Source organism: Lycium barbarum, chromosome 5 (assembly GCF_019175385.1).
Source record: "Lycium barbarum isolate Lr01 chromosome 5, ASM1917538v2, whole genome shotgun sequence".
In the NCBI taxonomy this organism is placed as follows: Eukaryota; Viridiplantae; Streptophyta; class Magnoliopsida; order Solanales; family Solanaceae; genus Lycium; species Lycium barbarum.
In genome coordinates, this window is record NC_083341.1 from 7,024,037 (window position 1) to 7,029,589 (window position 5,553).

At 35.2% G+C, this 5,553-nt stretch overlaps 1 pseudogene; it reads left to right on the forward strand.

Moving 5' to 3' along the window:
• Window positions 1–2,589: 2,589 nt before the first annotated feature.
• Window positions 2,590–4,773, forward strand: LOC132640292 (9-cis-epoxycarotenoid dioxygenase NCED6, chloroplastic-like; annotated as a pseudogene).
• The last annotated feature ends 780 nt before the right edge of the window (window positions 4,774–5,553 follow it).

Sequence of the window (5,553 nt, forward strand, 5' to 3'; positions counted from 1 at the left end):
AAGCAAAAAACCAATTTACACGCAAGGTTATGGGAAAGATTCCCAAAAATACTTTCACTTCTCAATTTTTGTGACAATTGTACTTTCATTTTTTTAAAATAAATAACATGTAATTACTACTTACAAGAAAATTTTGGGGCCCCGTATTAATGAGGCCTAAAGCAGTAGCTTGGGCCGCCTTATCTTTGGGTCGGCCCTAAGTTTAAAGCAATATGAAAATGCAACTAACGAAAGTAAAAAAGTCTTGATCAAGCAATCTGAGAAAAAAAAAGCAGTGGTTACCCCAAATAAATAAGATAATCGAAGTACTAAAAATAACATATAGTAGTAAGAATCAAAGGACAATAAATCGTAGATCAAAACGGGGACTATTAGTACGAAGGGATACACAGGACTACCTACTAACCTTCTACCCTAATCTGAGTCATCTGGTCTCCTATCTAAGGCCATATCCTCGGTAAGCTGGAGCTACGTTATGTCCTGTCTAAACACCTCTTCCAAGTTGATACGATCAGGCTTGTGGAAGACTCGGATTCAAACAACAAATATGCTAGAATAAAGATAACGAAGAAATCAAGAGATAAGAAGAGAAAAGATAGAAGCAAGACCCACTTGATAATGAATCTTTGGGCAACCATAGGTATATTAAACCTAGACCCTTCTAATTGGATTCAATCAAGGAACCTATACTATTTGAATTCAATTAAGAGTCAATCAAATGAATCCACAAATGAACAACTCTCATACGAAATCAATGGAAAATGGGTTCAATAGCCAACAATGGAATTCACCATAATCAACTATCTCCCACACACTAATCACTAGATTAGTATATTTCCAAACAAACTATCACTCAATTTAGAGTAAGTAATGAAATAACTAAGTATAGTATTTATACTAGTATGCTAAAAAAGATTATGCTAGTTATAACAAAAATATCCTTAATGAAGTAAGAGCCTTGTTTGATAGTCTTCTTTAGGGGTGATGTCTTGAATTTAAAGAATAGTTTCTTTGCATAGCTAGCTACCATCGTTTCCCTTCGATCTCATCTTCACTCCATGCAACCAAGCAATCATTCACATGTCATATGCTCTCCTATGAAGCTCCTCGGAGGTCTCCAACGCCTTTCTTTGCATCATCATGACTTGTAAGGCTCGGCCTCGGATGAAGTATCTTGAATCGTGTGTGCTCCTTGTGATCGTATCCCCAATACTTCTTCGACCTACCTCTACCTCTTCTAAAACTGTCTATAGCCAACCTCTCATACCTTCGCACCCGGCGTCTATGTCTCTCCTCTTTACATGCCCAAACCATCTCAGCTGTGCTTCCTGCATCTTGTCCTCCACCGATGCCGCTCCCACCTTATCCCAAATATCTTCATTTCTAATCCTATCTCGCCTGGTGTGCCCACACATCCATCCCAACATTCTCTTAGTAAGGCAAGGAATTAGTTATGCAAAGTTACTTATTATGTAGTATGTAATTATTTACAACAACAACAAGCCCAGTATAATGCCACCATGTGGGGTCAGTATGTAATTATTTATGTATAGTTAATTCATCTTTTGCTTTACATAAAATAATACATAAATTCTCTCTTAACTTTTCTAGGTATTAATTATGCGAATTTGTAAACTAATAATTACCAAACACCATATTTGATCTGCTGAATTTTATGCATAACAACTAAAATACTACACGCATAATATTAGACTACTAGCTAGTTATGTTGATTTTAGTACATTAATAGTTCCCCTTTTAACCAGCAACCTAAAGATCCTTAGTAAATGTGAGATGAAGGGTCAGCAAAACATAAATAACTTGTCGTCTAACTATTTTCATAGAAGAAATGAATCTCTATTATATATCACTTAAACAATTGAATGAGAGAATAAGATTTTGCAAATATTTCTTGTGTAATTTTTAACTGATCTGATGAAAGTGACAATGTACTTTAAATAACGTCTGTATGAATTACAAACTAATTATTATTTGGACAAATTAAAATATTTGTTGATTTTAAAAGTGGCTTTTATCCGAAGTGGTTATCGAAAAATATTTTTGGAGAATAACAGTTTGGTACTTTGGTTTGGCTAGTTAATTTGAAAAATACTTTTATTCAATTATTAGAGCACTAATTTGCGTTTAGCCAAGATTTCAGAAATACGCCTAGGAAATAAAATACCTTTTTCAGCTTAGGAAAAGCTTCTGCTACTGCCTACTACGTCAAAAGCACTTTTTTTTCCCAAAAAACCTGAGCACCTGAATTATTTAAAATAATCATTTTTTTTAAAATACTATTTTTTTTTTTTGCCTTCCCATGAGCCTCGCCAAATAAGCTACATAAATCTCTACATTTAGTTTATTTTCTTATTTTTTTTAATCCAAATTCATTTTTCCTTTTTTTTTTTAGTCATTTTATTTTTCTTTCAGGATTCCATGCACCTGCTGTTACACGTGTCTTCTTCGTTACAACCTAAGTTGGACCTCCTCTATTGGTCCCTACTTTTCTCACATTTTCTCCCTATTGCCCCCACTCTCTTTTCGACCTCTATATATAGAGCACACTCAATTTTTCCGTCCCCATCACTCTCTTCTCCTTAATTAATTTCTTCACTCTAATCTCTATTTTTTTGATATTACTATGTCTTTCTCATCTTCCACCATGCAAACCATCAAACCCCACAATTCTCCTTTTTTTTCTTGCAAAATTCTCATCAATCCTACTAAGAAAAACATTAGTAGAGCTCTTCCTATTAGACAATTTCCACCACTTGTGCCACCCTTACCGTCACCTTCAACATTGGTTAGAAATTGAGCCACCAAAATTGAACCCTTTACAAAAACTTGCTTCTTCCACCTTGGACATGTTAGAAAAATCAGTTGTAACAAAGTTGGAAAAAAAACACAAGCTGAACCCGACAGTCGACCCGGAAATTCAACTAGAAGGGAATTTTGCACCGGTTCAAGAAAACCCGGTTCAGCACGGTCTTGAAGTAGTTGGTCAAATTCCATCTACTTTAAATGGTGTCTACGTTAGAAATGGTGCTAATCCATTATTTGAACCAATTAATCGCCATCATTTATTTGATGGTGATGGTATGATTCATGCTGTTAAATTGGATTCAAGTAATAATAAAGCTAGTTATTCTTGCCGGTTCACTCGAACCAGCCGGTTGGTTCAAGAAGCTGCAATTGGCCGACCGGTTTTTCCTAAACCGATCGGCGAATTGCATGGCCATTTAGGCTTAGCTAGGCTGGCACTTTTTTTCGCGCGAGCCAGTTTTGGTTTGGTTGATGCAACCAAAGGAATCGGTGTAGCTAACGCCGGTTTGATTTATTTTAACGACAAACTTTTAGCTATGTCTGAAGATGATCTTCCGTATAGTGTTCAAGTTACAGCTGATGGTGATCTAGAAACTGATGGACGTTACAATTTTGATGGACAAATTGATGATCCATTAATAGCACATCCTAAAGTGGACCCTGTTACAGGGGAACTATATACCTTGAGTTATAATATATTGAAAAAACCTTTCCTTAAATTCTTCAAATTTGACACCTGCGGTAATAAGTCACGTGACATTTCTATTTCCCTCCAAGATCCATCCATGGTCCATGACTTTGCCATCACGGAAAATAACGTGATAATTCCAGATTATCAGGTTGTATTCAAGTTATCCGAGATGTTACGGGGCGGGTCACCCGTAATCCACGACCCGAATAAGATTTCTAGGTTCAGTGTGTTGTCGAAAGACGACCACGATGAATCAAGAATTCGATGGATTGACGTTCCCAATTGCTTTTGCATGCATTTGTGGAACGCGTGGGAGGAGAAAAATGAGGATTACGATGAAACCATTGTGATTATAGGGTCGTGTATGAGTCTACCAGAGTCTATTTTTTCAGGGAGTGATGAACCGTTAAAAAGTGAACTATCTGAGATTCGATTAAATTTGAGAACTGGTGAATCAACTCGACGAGTTATAGTATCAGGGATGAACCTAGAAGCAGGACAAGTCAACACGAATAAACTTGGTCGAAAAACTAAGTATGCATTCATGGCCATAGCCGAACCATGGCCAAAATGTAGTGGCCTAGCGAAAGTCGATTTGGTCACGGGAAATGTCACGAAATTTTTATACGGAGATGAGAGATTCGGGGGCGAACCCTATTTCGTGCCAAGCAAGAAAGAAGGAGAAGAAGATGAAGGGTACATTATGTGCCATGTTAGAGATGACAGGAGAGAGGAGTCTGAATTAGTTATAGTTAATGCTGCAACTATGAAGCAAGTGGCCTCAGTAAAAATACCTACAAGAGTGCCATATGGGTTTCATGGTACATTCGTTAGTTCACAAGATTTATGTAATCAATCTTCTTGTTGTTAATACAATTACAAAGTAAGTTAGTAATAGTTAAAGATTCAAACATGAAGCAAAGTGTCCTCTATGAAAGGAGTGACATATTGATTTCATTGTACATCCGTTAAAATATGGTTGATGAGATATGAACCTTTTTATTAATATGAATATAATTTTAATATACATAATTTCTTTGTTTGCTGGTGGTTGTATATAGCTTTTTTTTTCCTTTTTCTTTTCATGCCGTATTTGTTATTCGTTTTGGTATTCTACTTAATTTGAATTCAGGTCCCACAAGGAATATTAGCGGAGAAAGCTTTTCGTATCCGAACTTTTTAAGGCTCGAAGCGAATATTCCGATTAAGAGTGAAGAGTTTTTATCCATCCGATTAAGAATTCTTGACGGTTTTTCTTTTTATGTAATAATATCAAGAGAGAGAAGAATTTTGACTTAATATTAGGGCGTCTCATCATATATATCACGCAATTCTCCCGCGCCTATTAATTTATTATCCAAGTCATATAAAAAAAAGAAATTTTTACTTGCCATACCTACTCCTAAGATTTAATTATGAATAAAACTATTTCTTTTTTTGTAATATTTAAGTTTAATAGCTATATTATTCAAAATTTATGTTTCATAGCTACCCCACCTTTTTTAATTAAATGTGCTGCCCCATAATCCCTAAGTTTTTGTTGTTTTAGCTTCATGCCCACCAAGTGTATTTTCAGTGTATACAACCGTTTTTCACACTTATTTTCAGTGTATACAACCTTTTTTTACAAAACAGCGATTTTGTATTTCGTTGTATTTCGAAAACGCGAACAAGACTAGACTCATAGCGATTTTGTATTTCGTTGTATTTCGAAAACACGAACATGACCAGACTCTAACAATGATTTTTGTATTTCGTTGTATTTCGCTGTATTTTGAAAACGCGAAAATGACCAGAATCAACAACGATTTTGTATTACGTTGTGTTTCGAAAATACGAAAATGAGTAGAAATACAATAAAAACAGCTATAAATTGTTAGAACCTATTAAAAGGTAGCTATTTGTGCAAGTTTTACAAAAAAGAAAAACTTAGAGCCCGTTTGGATTAGCTGAAAAAAGTGGCTATTAAGCATAAGTGCTTAAAGTACTTTTTAAGTGCTGAAAGTTATTTCATAAATAAGAAGTTATGAGTTTGG